The 20513-nt window shown below is 38.2% G+C and overlaps 1 long non-coding RNA gene across 1 annotated transcript in view; it reads right to left on the bottom strand.

The window, feature by feature from the left end:
• Positions 1 to 1352: 1352 nt before the first annotated feature.
• The window catches only part of LOC128929911 (uncharacterized), a 110486-nt gene continuing 91325 nt past the window's right edge, over positions 1353 to 20513 (bottom strand). Inside the window, exon 2 of the long non-coding RNA XR_008477223.2 lies at positions 1353 to 1462. This is a non-coding gene — a long non-coding RNA (uncharacterized LOC128929911). The remainder of the gene's footprint in view (positions 1463 to 20513) is intronic.

The raw sequence follows: 20513 nt of genomic DNA, 5'->3' as shown, positions 1-20513 counted from the left end.
TGTGTTGATATTAATTGCCTTACACACTATCTGACAAGGATAAAGGCCAATAATTAAGTGACTACTGTACAACAAACACTTTTTTATTTTGAGACGGACTCTTGCTCTGTCACGAGGCTGGAGTTCAGTGGCATGATCTTGGCTCACTGCAACCTCCAACTCATGGGCTCAAGCAATTCTCCTGCCTTAGCCTCGCAAGTAGCTGGGATTACAGGCATGCTCCACCACACCCAGCTGTTTTTGTATTTTTAGTAGAGATGGGTTTTCACCATGTTGGCCAGGATGGTCGCAATATCCTGACCTTGTGATGTGATCTGCTCACATTGACCTCTCAAAATGCTGGGATTACAGGCGTGAGCCACCAAGCCTGGCCAACAAGCACTTTGAAAATACAGATATATTTATATATTACACATACTTTAAAAATTTAAACTAACGAATATAAATTGTATTTTGTACTTTCTTTTTTCACTTGAAGTTTAGAGTGACAGCCTTGTTTCTTTTAATGCTTATGAATGTTTCCTCATATATATGTATTATAATTAACTTTGGCATTGTGCTACTGATAGATTGTTATGATTTTCCCTGTTCCTTTTGCTTTATCAAATTTACTACTCATAGTCTTTGTCTGCATCAGTGATTACTTCCTAACAGTAGACTCCTAGAAGTAACTGTACTGTCTTGTGTGTAGTGAGACAGTAAGGCATAGAGGTAATAAGCAATAACTCAGGAGCTAAACCACATTAACTATCTGTCTAACCTTAAGTAGGACATTTAACCTTTCTGATTTAGTTTCTTTACTCTAAACCATAAGTGATCATAGTAACCGACTCACAGGGCTGTGGCAAACAGTAAATGAATTAATATATGTAAAGCACATAGAATAGTGCTTGGCACATACTAAGTTCTCTATTTTTGTTAGTATTTACATTTATACAGCTGTGCCCCATAAGACTGGGAGACCCTTGAGGACAGGGGCCATGCCTCACTCATGTACTCCACGCCACTCAGCCTGGCACTGAGAGGAACTCTGTGCATATTTGCTGAATAAATAAGATATGCGAATGAGGAAATCAAACATTGACTTGGTTAAGCTCAATATTCCACAGTACGTACTTCCTTAATTTGAGTTACATTTTTGTCTGTCTATCTATCTGTCTATCCACCCATCCTTATCAGTCTTTCACACCTTAGTTTGGTAAGTTTCTTGCATATTTTCTGGAGACAGGATGTTAAGAGGAAGAAAAAGGACACAAAAGGTCCAGGTGCCCAAGGGAAAAAGCAGAACAGACACCACCAGGGTAACACAGGACACAGGAATGATGCAGTCAGTTCAAAAACAATGTTAGTACCTCCTCAATTTTATCCAGCCTTGGCTCTGCACTTGTGAAATTACATTCAAGTCAGGCTCCTATTCACATAACTGTGGTTGATCATTTCCTCTTCCGTCAACAGAATAAACCTAGAATAGGGAAGCAAACAAGAACAGAAGCAAATGGTTATTGAGTACCTACCATAAACAAACACTTTTAAATAATAATATCACTGATATGTCACACAGGCACCCAGCAGTTCTAGATTATCCCCTTCCCACAAATGATAAAACTGAGATACAGCCATGCTTGGTCATACAGCTAGAAAAGAAACAGAGCAATAATTTAGGCACTGCCCTCTTTACATCTTGGTTCTAACTTTTCTTCCTTGTTTAAGCAGAATGGATCCAAACGGGGCTCATTCCTAAGAAGTGAGGTTGTGCAAGCTTAGCATCCTGGCATTCTGAACCAAGCAGGAAAAGAGAGAGTTCATCAACTCTACATCTCATCCGTAAAACTGCCTATAAGCACAGCCATTTTCCTTTGTTTCTACTTGGGTACCATGGTGGGAGATGAGAAGAAGCAATCTGTACTCAAACAGGTCCAACTAAGCCCTGTCAACAAGTGGGAACTTGTATCATCAGGGAACCAGTAGTGCTGAAGGTTCCGTAGTTGGAGGGGATCCACCAGAGGTTACTATCAGAGGCAGCATTCAAAACGTTACATAAGTATTCTTCAAATCAGCAGCTTCTGCCTTGATTGTAAAAAGTGGAAAGAGGAAATGAAAAAGGTGTTTTGTTCTCATTTTTCGTTTTTTACTTTTTTATCATTTTACATTTGTTTTTATTTTTCATTTTTTACTGGATCAAATTGTGATCCTAGTCAAAGAAGCGTGAAATGATTTAATGTGGCCCCTGTGAGGGTTGGGTGTTTTATAGAGAAAGGTTCGAATATATTTGGAATATATGTGCTGCTTAGGCATATGAATTATTCATGTACTAAGGTAAAATCATAGATTTATTCTCAATTTTACTTCCAAGTATTTCATAACACAAATCTTCTATTATTAACTCACGTGTTATCATCTCTTAATGGGAAAATAAAATGGAGGCCAGAATTTATTTTCTCTATACTGGTAGGAAAACTTAGGAACTAGAATTAAGTAACTACCAAAGCCTGGAAAAATAAAAGATATTTTTTTAAAAATAACAAAAGAAAAAGAAAAACCTACTCACTTAGGGGCCTGGAATAATAGTCACATCTACTGTTGCCATAATGTTGTGGACAATGCAAGGTTCCTTCTGTACTAGGAGATATCCTTGGGGATAGCCATCCAAATCCTGCTTCTGCACATCCAACAAAGGGAATATGTTGTTCCTCTCAGTGGGAACCCATATTTCAAAGAAAATATTCCGCATGAGCAATGCAGATGCGTGGCAGGCACTGAACAGGCCCAGGGAATGCTGGAATCTATCTGCAAGGCACCGTTAATCCCAGGTGGTTAGTGATCAGTGGCATGGCTCAACTGTGGTATAGCGAAGTGTTCAGGAATTTGTTTCTTCAGTAACAGTTATGGATGTGTCTGGTTTAAATGCTGAGTCAAGACCTCATCCTTGCTCATGTTACTAACTTATTTTCATTTTAACCTTCTTATAGGGATAGAATTTGCATGTGTGAGAGTTAGAATGCCAAATATTTATGAAGCATTTCCAGTGCTTTTACTCATGTATTCTTACAGTCACTCTGAAGAAGCATTATTGTCACCATTTTACAAACGTAGAAATTGAGAGCTAAAAATTTGTCCCAGTGGGGAAGCAGAATACCAAAGACACTATCAGTGGTAAGGACTGATCTTGGGATTATATTAGGAACCTTTAAAAATTTGTAATTCTGGTTGATGGATGGTGGTCTATCACAGGGGATGACTTCAGAGCTTGGCTTTGAGGATAAAGGAGAAGAAAGCTTTTCAGATTAAGGGAACAACATCAAGAAAAGACAGGGGCCTTGAAAGAAGATACTGGATTGGCAATACTTCTTAAAGGTGGCTCACCTGACTTTCCAGCCAGGCTCTCTTCATTATACCCTTATACAGAGAAGGTACCTGTGTGTATTGATTGATTGCTTTCTTTGTGATTCAATGTTTGACTTCATTGTGCTTGCATCTAAAAATGGGCCTCCAAGTTCCAAATACAGGGTTAGCTGTTAAAGCCCTCTTCATTGTTATGGGGCTAGGAATGGCATCAGCTAATCTCCCGGCAGGCACCTAGGGGTTTTATTTCATGAGAGAAACTTGAATGGAATACGAGGACTCTCTAATCCCTTCATAACAAATGAAAATATTACTTTTCTTTAGTGGAATCTTACATAACAATTGGAAGATTTTTTTTCATTGTTGTTGTTTGGAGACTATAACCAGCTCCACTTACCAAATGACAATAAGGGGTGAGTGTCAACCCTCAGGGAATCATTCATCTTAAAAAAAAATTTCTCATTTAAATAACTGTGCGTTGGCCCCTGTGTTAATGAAAATTGTGGGATGCACCACCAGGAGTTTCTTGCTGAGAATATATGAGACATTATTTGTAGTAATGCTTGCTGCCTCAAGCCATTAACCCATTCTGAGTTTTAATGAGATCAGCTGTGGTCCTAGAATATTTTAGGGTCGAATGAAAGGAAAGTGGAATCAGAAATGTAGAGTTGGAAAAGCTTAGGGATGGTCTTTTCTAGAGCTTCCAAACTTCTCTTTAGTAATGAAAATCTTTTTTCAGGCAATATTTTAAATGTACCATAGGTAGGCATCTATTCCTTGGTATTGTGTCTCTTTGATACAAGGTACCTAAATTTTATTTGTGAAAATACCCTTTTCACATATATTACATAAGATTGACCCCAATTCAGCTCTAATTTGGGTTGGTGATTGGTGTAAGCCATGCATCTTATATTTCTCTGGCACCGTGACTGCTTTAGGGTAGGCAAGTGATCTCTGCTGATTCAATCAGACTGATTCTTAAAGAATTGCCTGGGACTATTGGGCTAGAAAAACTTCACTGATTGAGAGGATGAGGATATGAAGGCTGGAACTGCCAGGAGCCACGGCTGCTACCATTAGCAGTTCTCGCCTTAGGCCAAAGCCAGCACAGAGGCAAATCTATGAGAAATATAAAGAAACGAGCCTCTAATGTAAATATAGTTAACCTGCTGGATCAAGCTGTTTCCCAAGCCAGTTGCCTCTAGCCTTCTTAGTTAAGTAAATAAATAGATTATCTTCTATGCTTCACCCAGTTTGAGTGGGATTTTCTGTTAGTTGCAAATGAAAGCATTTTTAAAGAATCTAAAACCCCATAATAAGAAATAGATAAAACCAGATTCTTCCAGTTAAGGTGAGGGTAGGAAAATTAGCATCTCACCCACAATGTACTTTCAATTTCTAAAATGTGGTGCAGATGAACTTTACTATATAGTTTAATTTTTTTATTTTGAAAATGGGAAAACCATGATTCACAGTAGAATATTAAATATTGGCAATACATATGAAGGAATACAAACATAGGTACATGTTTGTTTTCTAAAAAAGCAGATTTCAGAAAATTAAACAGAATAAATAGTCCTTAAAAACTGGAAATATTTTATCTAGAGAAATCACAATAATGCAGGATTCAAAATAACAAGAAATAACTCATCAGTAATTACAGTGCAATCCACTTATGTAGTGTAAGCATGTTTCACAATGTCTTAAAAAAAAATCTGTTGCTCTTCAGATATTTGGTCACACTTAAAAATTGTATTAAGATACTCTTTGCTACTTTGACTATGCTTATAAACTTGCCACAGAAATTTCTGGTATGTTCTAATAAAAATACTCTAGGGAGGAGCTGGCTTTATATTACGCCATTTATCTTACCTTTTATTTCAATTCTACACAGCTTTACACTACAATGCATTACTCTGAAACCTCAAGTCTCTTTGACAAACATCACTGTTCCAGGGACTATCTTTATGGCAAAGTAGAAAAAATTCAACAGACAGATGAAAATTTGGGACACATTATAATATTTAGGACACATAGTAGATGATTTGCCATGTAAACTTGTAAAACATCATGATCTAGACAGAAAGTTGTGGACTGGAGGAGTGAGGAAGATGACACTGTAGGACCAACTCAGGATTGCAGCAACCAGTGAAATCACAGAGGGTGAGTGGACACCGAATTTCCAGATGGATCTTTATTGCCCACAGACCAGGAGATTCCCAGGTGGAGGAGCCCCACGGGGCGCAGGTGGCAGTTTGGGCCAGTGCGGCAGTTTTGGCTGGCACGGCTGTTTGGGCCAGGGCCACAGCGCAGCGGCACTCCGTACAAAATACACTGGTTTGGTTGCCCTGTTAAACCAGCAACTGGAGATTTCAGAACACAGATTAGCACATTAAACGGGACTTAAACAGAAAGCCAGGCCAGGAGATTCCCGGGCAGCAACATTGTTTGAGCCGGTGCAGTGGGTCGCTGCACAAGAAATCACACAGATCCCGGCGCCCTTGCAGAAGGTGACTGGAACACCTGGGAGAGAGTAAACCATTCAACTTAAAAAAAAAAAGGGCTCTGAGGCAGGGAGCCAGGTGATCAGGCTTAGCAGGTCCCACCCCCACAAAAACAAACAAAACAACAATTGAAAATGCTTGGGGTTGAGAGTTTCATGGCAAGCACAGCTGAACCCAGGACAGTGCAGCTCGGTGGCGGAGGGGATCCGCCATTACTGAGGCACACAACCCCTAAGGAGGTATTCTGCCATTGCTGACATAGCCTGCCATTGCCAAGGCAACCTGCCATAACAGAGAGAGTCCACCACTACAGAGGCGGGCCACCATCGCCACCACAGTTCTATCCACACCCATATAAACAGGACTACAGGGAATTACACATGGCAGCAGGGCGGAGCTCATGACAGCAGGGCAGAGCCCATGGCAGCAGGGCAGAGCCCGTGGCAACAGGATGGAGCCCATGGCAATAGGGCCGAGCCACTACAGGCAGGCAGTGACTAGACTATGGATACTCATAAATAAAGCCCTAACTCCCCGGGACAGAGCACCTGAGGAAAAAAAAAGGGGGCTTTATGAGTTCTGCTGCAGCAGATTTAAGTATACCTGCCTAGCAGTCCTGAATGAACAACGGAGCTCACAGTTCAGCACTGGAGCTTCTATAAAGTACAGACAGTCTCCTCAAGCAGCTCCCTGACCCCCATATATCCAAAGAGTCACCTCACAAAGGACTTATTAGACTGACATTTGGCGGGCATCATTCAGGGACAAAGATAGCAGAAGAAGAATCTGGTAGCAACCCTCACGATTCCACAGCTGCTACAGGAGTTCCCCAGGCAAGCAGGGCCTGGAGTGGACCTCTGCAGTCCTAAAGCAGAGGGGACAGACTGTTAGAAGGAAAACTAAGAAACAGAAATACTTCATCATCAACAATCTGGATGTCCACTCAGAGATCCAATCGGAAAATCAGCAACTACTCAGATGACCGGTGGATAAATCCACAAAGATGGGAAGAAACCAGCACAAAAAGGAGGAAAACACCCGAAACCAGAACACCTCACCTCCTACAAAGGACCAAAACTCCTCACCAGCAAGGGAACAAAACTAGACGGAGAATGAGTGTGATGAAATGACAGAATCAGACTTCAGAAGGTGAGTGATGAGAAACTTCTGTGAGCTAAAAGAACATGTTCTAAATCAATGCAAAGAAACTAAGAACCTTGAAAAAAGATTTCAGGAAATGATAACAAGAATGGACAACTTAAAGAGGAATATGAGTGAATTGAAGGAGCTGAAAAACACAACACGAGAAATTCACGAAGCATGAACAAGTATCAACAGCTGAATTGACCAAGCAGAAGTAAGGATATCAGAAGTCAAAGATCAACTCAATGAAATAAAATGAGAAGGCAAGATTAGAGAAAAAAGCTCAAAAAGGAATGAGCAAAATCTCCAGGAAATGTGGGACTATGAGAAGAGACCTAATCTACGTTTGATAGGTGTACCTGAATGTGACGAAGAGAATGAATCCAAGCTGAAAAATACTCTTCAGGATATTATCCAGGAAAATTTCACCAACCTAGCAAGGCAGGCCAATATTCAAGTCCAGGAAATATAGAGAACACCACAAAGATATTCCTCAAGAAGAGCAACCCCAAGGCACATAATCGTCAGATTCACCAGGGTTGAAATGGAGGACAAAATGCTAAGAGCAGCCAGAGAGAAAGGTCAGGTCACCTAAAAATGGAAGCCCATCAGACTCACAGCAGATCTCTTGGCAGAAACCCTACAAGCCAGAAGAGAGTAGGGGCCAATATTCAGCATATTTAAAGAAAAGAACTTTCAACCCAGAATTTCATATCCAGCCAAACTGAGCTTCAGAAGTGAAGGAAAAATAAAATCCTTTGTGAACAAGCAAGAACTCAGAGATTTTGTCACCACCAGGCCTGCTTTACAAGAGCTCCTGAAAGAGGCACTACACATAGAAAGGAACAACCAGTACCAGACATTCCAAAAACATACCAAATGCTAAAGAGCATCAACAAAATGAAGAATCTGCATCAACTAACAGGCAAAACAGCCAGCTAGCATCAAAATGGCGGTATCAAATTTACACATAACAATATTAACCCTAAATGTAAATGGGCTAAATGCACCAATCAAATGACACAGACTGACAAATTGGATAAAAAGCCAAAACCCATCAGTGTGCTGTATCCAGGAAACCAATCTCACATGCAAGGATACACAAAGGCTCAAAATAAAGGGATGGAGGAAGATTTACCAAGCAAATGGAGAGCAAAAAAAAAAAAAACCAGGAGTGGCAATTCTCGTCTCTGATAAAATAGACTTTAAAGCAGCAAAGATCAAAAGAGACAAAGAAGGACATTACATAATGGTAAAAGAATCAATACAACAAGAAGAGCTACTGATCCTAAATATATATGGACCCAATACAGGAGCACCCAGATATATAAGGCAAGTTCTTAATGACTTACACATAGACAACCACACAATAATTGTGGGAGACTCTAACACTCCACTATCAATATTAGACAGATCAACCAGACAGAAAATTAACAAGGATATCCAGGGCTTGAACTCAGACCTGGAACAAGCAAACCTGATAGACATTTACAGAACTCTCCACCACAAATCCACAGAATATACATTCTTCTCAGCACCACATTACACCTACTCTAAAATTGACCACATATTTGGAAGTAAAGCACTCCTCAGCAAATACAAAACAACTGAAATCATAACAAACAGTTTCTCAGACCATAGTGCAATCAAGTTAGAACTCAGAATTCAGAAACTAACTCAGAACCACACAGCTTCATGGAAACTGGACAACAGGCTCTTGAATGTTGACTGGATAAACAATGAAATGAAGGCAGAAATAAACAAGTTTTTCGAAACCAACGAGAATGAAGACACAACATGCCAGAATCTCTGGGACACATTTAAAGCAGTCTCTAGAGTAAAATATATAGCAATGAGTGCCCACATGAGAAGGGTGGAGAGATCCAAAATAGACACCCTATCATCAAAATTGAAAGACCTAGAGGAGCAAGATTAAAAAAACTCAAAATCTAGCAGAAGACAAGAAATAACTAAGATCAGAGCAGAACTGAAGGAGATAGAGACACAAAAAACCGTTCAAAAAATCAATAAATCCAAGATCTTTGAAAAGATCAACAAAATAGACAGACTACTAGCCAGACTGATAAAAAAGAAAAGAGAGAATAACCAAATAGATGCAATAAAAAACGATAAAGGGGAAATCACCACAGATTCCACAGAAATTCTAATCATCATCAGAGAATATTACAAACAACTCTGTGCACATAAACTAGTAAACCTGGAAGAAATGAATAAATTCCTAGACACTTGTGTCCTCCCATGCCTAAACCAGGAGGAAGCCAAAACTATGAATAGACCAATAACAAGGTCTGAAGTTGAGGCAACAATTAAGAGCCTACCACACAAAAAAAGCCCAGGCCCAGATGGGTTCACAGCCGAATTCTACCAGACTCACAAAGCGGAGCTGGTACCATTCCTTCTGAAACTATTCCAAATAATCTAAAAAGAGGGAATCCTTCCCAAATCATTTTATGACACCAATATCATCCTGATACCAAAGCCTGGCAGAGACTCAACAGGAAAAGAAAACTTAAGGCCAATATCCATGATGAACATAGATGCAAAAATCATCAATAAAATACTGGCAAGCTGATTGCAACAGCACATCAAAAAGCTTATCCTTCATGATCAAGTAGGATTCATCCCGGGGATGCAAGGCTGGTTCAACATATGCAAGTCTATAAACATAAATCACCACATAAACAGAACCAAAAATGAAAACCACATGATTATCTCAATTGATTCAGAGAAGGTCTCTGACAAAATTCAACAACGCTTTATGCTAAAAACCCTCAATAAACTTGATATTGATGGAACGTATCTCAAAATAATAAAAGCTATTTATGACAAACCAACAGCCAATATCATACTGAATGGGCAAAAACTGGAAGCATTCCCTTTGAAATCCGGCACTAGACAAGGATGCCCTCTTTCACCACTCCTATTCAATATAGTACTGGAAGTTCTAGCCAGAGCAATCAGGCAAGAAAAAGAAATAAAGGGTATTCAAATAGGAAAGGAGGAAGCCAAATTGTCTCTATTTGCAGATGACATGATAGTATATTTAGAAAACCCCATCATCTCAGCCCAAAAACTCCTGAAACTTATAAGCAACTTCAGCAAAGTCTCAGGATATAAAATCAATGTGCAAAAATCACTAGCATTCCTATACATCAATAACAGACTTAAAGAGAGCCAAATCAAGAACAAACTGCCATTCACAATTGCTACAAAAAGAATAAAATACCTAGGAATACAACTTATAAGGAACGAAAGGGATCTTCAAGGAAAACTACAAACCACTGCTCAACGAAATAAGAGAGGACACAAACAGATGGAGAAACACTCCATGTTTATGGTTAGGAAAAATCAATATTGTGAAAATGGTCATACTGCCCAAAGTAATTTACAGGCTCAATGCTATCCCCATCAAGCTACCATCGACTTTCTTCACAGAACTAGAAAAAATCACCTTGAACTTCATATGGAACCAAAAGAGAGCCTGCATCACCAAGTCAATTCTAAGCAAAAAGAACACAGCAGGAGGCATCACACTGCCAGACTTCAAACTATACTACAAGGCTACAGTAATCAAAACAGCATGGTACTGGTACCAAAACAGAGATATAGACCAATGGAACAGAACAGAGGCATCGGAGGTAAAACAACATATCTACAACCATACAATCTTTGATAAACCTGACAAAACAAGCAATGGGGAAGGATTCTCTGTTTAATAAATGGTGTTGGGAAAACTGGCTAGCAATGTGCAGAAAGCAGAAATTGGACCCCTTCCTGACACCTTACACTAAAATTAACTACAGCTGGATTAAAGACTTAAACATAAGACCTGGCACCATAAAAACCCTAGAAGAAAATCTAGGCAAAACCATTCAGGACATAGGAGTAGGCAAAGACTTCATGACCAAAACACCAAAAGCATTGGCAACAAAAGCCAAAATAGACAAATGGGACCTAATCAAACTCCACAGCTTCTGCACAGCAAAAGAAACAGTCACTAGAGTGAATCGGCAACCAACAGAATGGGAAAAAATTTTTGCAGGTTACCCATCTGACAAAGGGCTGATATCCAGAATTTACAAAGAACTCAAACTGATTTACAGGAAAAAAACCAACAAGCCCATTCAAAAAAGGGCAAAGGATATGAACAGACACTTTACAAAAGAAGACATACATGAGGCCAACAAACATATAAAAAAATGCTCATCATCACTGGTCATTAGAGAGATGCAAACCAAAACTACATTGAGATACCATCTCACGCCAGCTAGAATGGCGATCATTAAAAAATCTGGAGACAGATGCTGGAGAGGATGTGGAGAAATAGGAACACTTTTACACTGCTGGTGGGAGTGTAAATTAGTTCAACCATTGTGGAAGACAGTGTGGCAATTCCTCAAGGACCTAGAAATAGAAACTCCATTTGACCCAGCAATCCCATTACTGCGTATATATCCAATGACTATAAATCGTTCTACTATAAGGACACATCCACACAAATGTTCATTGCAGCACTGTTTACAATAGCAAAGACCTGGAACCCACCCAAATGCCCATTGATGATAGACTGGACTGGGACAATGTGGCATATATACACCATGGAATATTATGTAGCAATCAAAAATGATGAATTCATGTCCTTTGTAGGGACATGGATGAATCTGAAGAACATCATTCTCAGCAAACTGACACAAGAACAGAAAATGAAATACTGCATATTCTCACTCATAGGCGGGTGATGAACAATGATAACACATGGACACAGGGAAGGGAGCACTACACACTGGGGTCTATTGGGGGGAATAAGGGAGGGACAGCCGGGGTGGGGGAGCTGGGGAGGGATACCATGGGGAGAAATGCCAGATGTGGGTGAAGGGCAGGAAGGTAGCAAAGCACACTGCCATGTGTGTACCTATGTAACTATCTTGCGTGTTCTGCACATGTAACCCAAAACCTAAAATGCAATTAAAAATAAATAAATAAATCATAATTTATGGAGTTTGAAGACTAACCAAATGTACATAACTGGTCAAAGAGACGGGAAATTAGAAAATTTGTATGAACATTTAAACAACAAATGAATCATTTATTTTTAGCTTAAATAAAATTATCTTTAGAGATATGCTAAATCCACAAACCATACTGCCTTCATTCTTTTTCTAGTGAATAAAAAAGAAAAACAATTTAGTGGTTAGATGAACAAATTTTAAACTAAAATTTCAAAGAGCATTATTATCTTTTGTCTCTTATCTAAAGATCATTACAGAACCCCTTTCCAAAGTTTAAGAAGTATTTTATAGAAATGTGTCTAATTAAAATCTTGGAAATCAACTTAATACAAAAACATTTTTATCCTTCTTGTTGATGAAATGGAAGTAGTACCTGTAATAATGAGGTGGGAGAATAGGGACTGGAGGCAGGAAACTTCATGCTGATTCAAGCTTACTTCCTAGAAATAAAGGGAAAACCCCAATTTTCCATGCCCAAGTAACAAAAGGACCAGAGGCTACTCCTTTGCAACCTCCCCTTTTCTGTGCGTCAGATGAAAAACTGAAAGTACCTCTGATTGGTCCCTTCCCACAACCAATCAGGCTGACCATGGACCAATTCTTCCTTTGTATAGGATTACAACTTTTTAACTTCACTTTAGCCTCTGATTGGTCACTCTTCTCAACCAATCAGATGCTTTCATATGATGTAACTTTGTTTCAGGCTCTGATTGGTACCCTCCTTCAACAAGTCAGACTGATTATGGGCCAGTACTTTATTTACAGAAGGTATACACAAAGTAACCAATAGGACACCTCTAGAGAGTAATTTAAGCCCCAGAAAATTCTGTAACTGGACCCTTGAGGCTCTTGCTTGGGCCACTCCCACTTTTTGGAGTATATTTTTGTTTTCAATCAATCTCTGCTTTCATTGCTTCATCCTTTCCTCGCTTTGTTTATGCATTTTGTCCAATTCTTTGTTCAAAGTGCCAAAAACCTGGAGACCCCCCACCTGGACACCCTCCACCAGTAACAATAACTCATAAATTCTGGTTAAAAGGAGAAATAATCATGAAATTTTGGTTAAGGATAATTAAGAAATAATTATTTTGTATTATTCTTGGTGACCCATATGAGCTCTTTTTATATTATTTTTTTCCATCTATAATGTTTGAGTAAAGGAGAGTTTTTAAAAACTTGATTTGTGATTTGTGACATAGTTGCTGAAGAATTTAAGACACATTTAAGAGACTGGGAATTGGTACACAAAAATATAATGATTTATTTATAAGAATCTGAGGAAGTTATCTTTTCCTCATATATAGAGTGAGCAATTTAGCTACTCAAACCTTTTCATTTTGTTTGGACTATTTTAGGTCAGTAAAAACAACATTACCTAGTTACTAGAGTCATGGTTTATTAAAAATGCCAGCTTGGGTGGGTTTTAGTAAAATTTGAGGTCATGTAGCTTTTCTTAGACCCAGACAGAGAAACTGAGGAATGTACTATCACACAACTGCATGCTGAGAGTAAATTGTTGAACTCCAACCTGCTCCTGCATATATGTGACCTCCAACAAATTACTCATCTTTTTTCAGATGACTTCTTTAGTTTTCTCAACTGTAAAATAAAAATATGTATAGTATTTTAAAGGACTGTTGTAAGAATTAGATGGTTTAAAACTCTTAAGATGATTTCCGGCATATGGTAAACACTTAGCATTATTCTTTATTAGCATATAAGTCTAGTGAACTAATATAATTAGGCAGTTTGTGCCATGAATGTCTTCACCTTGAGGAAAACTAATACAGAGAAACCTGATCTCACCAGCCAGATAAATGTGAGGCTGGTCTCCGGGGTCAGCCTGGATATTCATTGGTTGTGGTGGGAAGACTTCTAAGATGCCCTGAAGATCCCTGTCCCTCTTCTTCAGAGCCTTTATAACCTCTTCCCCATGAACACTAGAAGAATCTTTCATGTGATCCGGTATTACTCTCATGGTCATGTTACTAATCAATTGATTTTGTGTTAACCAAAAGGGAGATTATCAAGGGGGGATTGAGATAATCAGGAGAGCTTTATAAGGGACTGGGCCTTTCCTGGAGTTAGAGAGATTTGAAATGTGAGAAGCTGCACTTAGAGGAAGCTGCATGACAAGGAACTGAAGTAGTCTCCAGAAACTGAGGACAGTCCCTGCCACAAAATGGGAGCCTCAGTCCTACAACCATAAGGAACTGAATTCGTCCAACAGCTATGAGAGCTACAAGGGACTCTTAGCTTGAGAGGAGACTATATGCCTGGTGATACCTTGATTTCATCCTTGTGTCACATTGAGCAGAGAACCTAAGTAGGTCTGCCGGACTCCTGACCTACAGAACTATGAGATATCAAACTGGTATTGCTTTAAGCCACCATTTGTGGTTATTTATCATTATGCAGCAGTAGAAAATGAATGAACTGTTAATGATCCAAAGTTGTACATAATTTGCCTGGCTCATCAGAGGCTACAAGAGTAGACAGTAAGAGCATGTGATTATTATTTTCTTTTTATCTGTCCCAGGAAGGGAAGCACAACTCAACGAATGTTGTGGCCCCAGAGGATGGCTGTATTCATTCTTATGACCTTCTGAAGGAAGTTTACTGTCATCCCCAAATACCTTCCTCAGCAAAGTCCCTAGAAAAGCTTTCCCCTTAAATTTTGTCATCCTTTAGGCTTCTGCTTAGTTGGAATAAAGAAGAACTTCCCCTAATCACTCAATCTAATGTTGTCTACCTTTCAGAGGCCATTCATAGTGCTGGAGGTCTGGGATTGTTTTGTTTATGTGCTTTCTGGCTTGCAACTATGTTAATTTAAAAGTAAGCAACATGAAGGCAAGGGACCTTGTTTATTTTGCTCACTGTTATGTCTCCAGAGCCGGTACAAGTGGCTGGCAATGCTACATGAAAGTATAATAGAGAAAGGTAGCCAGTGCCAAAATCGCAAACACATACTGTTATACACTCATATATCCTGCATTCACACACAGCTCTATTACAAAGTTTTCATAGCACTTTATTTATATTCTTGTCATAAAATTTCTTATGCTAGTTTATGAGATTCTTGAGGACAGAGGTAATGTCTTCTTATATTTGTACCCTTGTGCTAAACACAGTGATCAATGTGTAGTCAATAAATGTGTAGTTCAATAAATGTTTATGGAATATAATGGTGATTGATAATTACACTAAAAATAAAATTATTCTCAATATGAATATATATATATTATACTAAATGTAATTCTTTTTTAAGAAACATACCTATTTTTTAAGCTAGTGAAATCCATTTTGGGAGTCTGGCCTCCTGAACTGTGAGATAATAAACTTTTATTATTTTAAGCTACTAAGTTTGTGGTTATTGGCTATAGCAATAAGAGACTACGGCACATAGGAGAGGGACAGAGCTGTCTTAAGCAGATATCTCCTCCTTATAGAGGTCCCTTTGCATTGCAAGTCTTATTATCAGTGGTTTTTGGTCCCGCCAATAATTGGAACCATAGATTTTACCTTCACTAAATCTTTTTTCATCATCTCTCAAGCCTCCTCTTCAACCTTGTGCCTGGATGTGATATGGCAGAATAGAAAGAACATTAGCTTAAATTTAAATCCCAATACCACCACTTATCAGTAACATAAACTGGGACCACTAGCTCCACCTCTCTGGTTCTGTTTCTTCAGCTTACTTGGAATATTGTCATAAAGATTAGAAGGGAAAAGAATCGTAACAACGAAGGTCATGTTATAATTGATAACCAAAGCAGCTTTCCAAGCAGGTACTCACACTAGGGTGTTTCTGCTCTGGACATTCACAGGACTGCATGGTGGCAGGGCCTGTGGAAAGCTGGGTTCCTTTCATATATTCTAGGGAAAGAAGTTTGGTGCCACCAGTCTCAGCCCTGGGGTGAGGTAAAGGGCAGTAGAGATTGGCTAAGAAAAGAAAAGATGAGACAAATGAATGGCAAAATGCAGCAAATTCTGTACTGTGAACTTCCCTGGCACTTTCAAATCTCCCAGAATTTGTTCTAAATTCACATATTCTCAACATGAGTGTATTTTTTATGGAAACTTTCATCGAAGCTTATTGTTACAACCACTTTGACTTAGTGTAAACAGAGAGAAGATTCAGCCAGAAGGTAATCATGAGAGGGTATAGCCCCTAGAAATAAATAAAAACAAGGAAGAACTTTGGACTTCCATCAATTATGAGACTGAGCCGAGATTACTATCTTCCTGGAAGACAAGGCCAGGGTCCTGATGACAACTCATTGTAGGAATGCCTGGAAAATTGGACAGTCAAATGGTGAGGACTTCAATTTAGGTGGCGTTTTGTATGCTTTCTTCTCTCATTTGAAACATATTGACTTGCCAGTTTGCCTAGACAGATATATGGAAAGCAGTTGACCTAACCAGAAAACAGTGCAGATGGCAGGTGGTAATAACAATCAAGAGGTCCATTGCCCCTTCAGGGCCCAGAATTTATCCTTTTGTTCCCAATCACCCCTCTGCCCTCTAGTCCAATGCTGTCTGCTGGAGAAGACTTAACACAAGAGAGCAGGTGGCTTCACAGGCAGTTCATTTGGGTAATGAGTTGGAACATTTACCTAAAGCCAAGCCCAAGGATCCTCCCAGCTGCTCCACACTGGAAGTTGACACACAGTAACATATATGCATATATGTGTGTGTTTAGGTAGGTTGGGGGATGATTTTTTATAATAAGCAACAAGTTTGTAGCTGTTTCCTGCTTATGTTATAAACCAGGATAAGAGTTTCCTGGATCACTTAATTTTGTGTTGGTAAAAATAATCAAGCCACTCTTTAGGCAGTTAGCTACCTCTTCAAGCCATCAACTTCGTGCACAATTTCCAAGGAACTCCTCCTTGATTTTTCTGAACTGCTATGGGAAATTATTGGAAGAAGACAGCCAAAGGCCAACAATATAGGGTGAGACCCCTGGGCATCCTTCTCAGCTCTGAGGAAGGTTAATGAATTGTACTTGGGGAACAAAGAGAACTTTGACAACAGGGATTCTGACAGTTTCATAAGGCAGGAAATGTGGCCATTATCAACCCAAATTTGGGCGTGCAAACACAATCTATGTGTTTATATACATTCTCCAAGTTTGTGGACATTGTTCAAATGGAAGAGGAAGAAAACACAAGAAGGAAATCCTCTTCCTTTTGGCAAGATACAGACAGAAATTCATGTGCTTGACCTGCATCTGTTGTCTCAAGGAACAACTCACCTTTACTGTGCTGGGTATCACAAAGAGAGTTTGAAAGACAGCATAATCCCTATCAAATCATTCATTCAAAAGCCATTTATTGAGCACTAATTATAGGACAGGTGCCAAGGTTACAATAGCAAGCCAAAAGTCATTGTTCTGTTGCCTCATGGAGCTCCTGATCTAGTCATTGTTGTGGTTCACCTTGTCATCATCCGCATTGCAGACAACACTACTATCTCCCTTCACATCTCTTAGTGTAATTTAAGAAATTAAATATGCTTGTGAAGCACCTAGGGACTGAAAAAAGGGAACATAAAAATATATATTTTTTTAATTTTAAAAAGTGAAAAAGAATTATCTGAGGATTTTATTGAAAGGCAAATTTCAAGGTATATTTGCCATGGTATGCATTAGGAAATCTTGAGAAGAGTCCCAGGACTCAGTATTTTCAAAGTAATCCAGACAGTTGTGATGTACATATTTCATGGTTTATATTTTACAAATATTGTCTTATGTTATAGCCCATTATACATTTTGTCATATTCATTGTGTTTTGAATATCACAATAGTTTAATAAGGTAGATAAAATGGGAAGTATTATCTCCAATTTACTTATGAGGAAAATGGATGCATAAAAATGTGCATTTATCCTAATATAATATAACTGATATCTCATTTGTTCAAGTCTGTGTTTTACAAGTTGCAGAGAAGACTGAGATACTTAATGAGTTTGTATTAGGAGGGAAAAGCAATGCACACAATGTGTCAAATGCTTCACATGCTATATTATTTCTAACTTACTCTAATATATATTAGTAATATATGCATATAAATGCATTACATTAGTCTTAATTTAAACCCTGAGAGTGATACATTTCTTCATTTATTAATTTGCTCATTAACTTGTCTAATATTTGTTGAGCACCGATTATGTTGCTGGCTTTTTGTATTTGACTGCAGTGGTATATAAAACACATTTTAAAAGCCTTCCTGGAACTCATATTTTAGTGCAGAAACAAAGATCAGGAAATCACAGCATAGTGTGATTGGTTCAAATTTGTAGGGATGTATCCAGGAGTTCACACTCTAGATAAAATTGTGGAAGTGCTTAGCAGCACTATCCATGTCTGCATCATAGGGTTTGCTGATTAGCATAAGAATGCCAGAAATAATTCATTGGTGAAATAAATGATATTCCAGATGTGTAGTTGACAAATATTATAAGACAACTCTACTCTTTCATGAATAAAGCAGATGACATTGACAAGCCCTAACATCACTGGCATAATTAGGTCTAGAATTCTATTTGATCATCTTTCTCCTCCAGTTAATGGAGGACTCTGTCATCTAATCTTACTGGATAATTTGCTGAACTTTTATGCACCTCAGAGTAAGGATTGCATGCAAGGTGCTTATTGAAACTAAAAGGATGCAGAGGGAGAAATCACCAAGATTATGGGAATAGGCTGTGTGAATATTTGGGGCCTATTTAATAATAAATGTGTACACAAGTGGCAGAATTTTTTCTGAGACTTGCTTTAATCAAAAAATCTCTTCCACAAGGAAGATTGTTGGGGAACAAATTCACAACCTCACCTTACTGTTATTGTCACAGCCATTGTTTGCCAAAATAATCTGACAATTATAAACAGACAAATTGACATACCAATTTGTAACAGATTGTGTCATTTAATCTCTTACAATGACAAATTGGTGTAGACAATCTTATTATATTCATTTTACAGATTAGGCACTTCAGGTTTAAAGAGGTTAAATAATTTACCGGATACTGCTTTAGATATTGAGTAGCAGAGCAAAGGCTTAAACTGGCTTGTTTCCAAAGCCTGTACTATTTCACTTACCCATTCTGGTTTGAGAAGATCGTAGTGCCACAAAAATCTATGTAAAATTGTCTCTCGACAGTTCTCAGTGACCTTGTGTTTCAGTTGTTCATTCACTTTCACGCTGGCCACATTCAACTTAACTTTGTTTCCCCTTCTGTCCACGAACAGCCAATTTAAATTTCCCTTCTGGAAGAATTTTCCAGTAGTTGACAATTACTTTTTAATCTATGTTAAATCTCTTCTCCCCCAAGTAACTAAATGAAAAGTTTTTTTCAGATGAAATAATACTTTTCTATAGTTTTCTAATACTCCATTGCATCTAGTATGATGCACTACATATAGAAAGCATATAATCATTGTTGCCTCCATAGATAAAATGTAACTGAACAGCTTAGAACATGGTACCTGGCATATAATAGATACTCATGAGTGTTCACTCTTGAAGTTAGAATTTTCACAGGATTCTCGATGATACAGTAGATGTCCCTTTCAGTTTAGATGATCAGAACTAGAAAATCAGTGAGAATTACTTTTGTAATTTAAAAGACTAATTCTAAATAGCTATTATGTACTCATTCCTTTAAATATAAGGCTTAAAGGTCTTGGAACAAGAGGTTCATTCTTAATATACAATGTATGTATCGAAAAGTCTGAGTCAGCAATGAGGTTATCTGAGGACAACCTGAGAAAATATTGATAGAGGGAAGTACTGGATAGTGTGCGCAGAATTGAGATGGAATACCGAATATGAGGAAGGAAAAGTGTGCATGGAGCTGAAGCTTTACATATTAGATTTTCTCCATTGATTATAAACAAATTAGAAGAGAAGGTTGTGCATGCACCATGTATTAAGTTCAAAACAGCATTTTACTTACTTTGGAAACACAAAGCACATTTCACATCTTGTCACTTCTTAATGATTAGTGTGCTCCATACTATTTGATGTCAATTAAAACAGAATGACTTTGCAATTATTGCTTACTTACATGTAGACATGTGATAGAAACATTGCATTTAGTATACCCATGCTCATGTATATAGCTATGTGCAACCTGTTTCCAAATCACATACCAAGCTGAACAATTCAACGGGGAATTTTGTTAATTTATGAATTTTTTTAAATGAATGTTCAATAGTGCAATACAAATTCATCAGTTTTAGGTATATGTATTGAATGAAATTATCTGAAATTGCGACTGTTGCCAAAATAAGAAATACAGTCATTCTGTGAACAACTATGTATAATATAATTATAAAGAAAACTCTGTGAGCTTTATGCAAACTCAAAGAGTAGAAAAATTGTTTCAGTTAAAACTTCAGAGTTTTTATGATACACACACATATGGTAAATACGTATAACATATAGAACTACCAGAAACAGCAATTTTATGATGAAAGCATTAGTTTTAAG

Source organism: Callithrix jacchus, chromosome 16 (assembly GCF_049354715.1).
Source record: "Callithrix jacchus isolate 240 chromosome 16, calJac240_pri, whole genome shotgun sequence".
In the NCBI taxonomy this organism is placed as follows: domain Eukaryota; kingdom Metazoa; phylum Chordata; class Mammalia; order Primates; family Cebidae; genus Callithrix; species Callithrix jacchus.
This window is presented reverse-complemented; position numbering and strand designations above follow the sequence as displayed.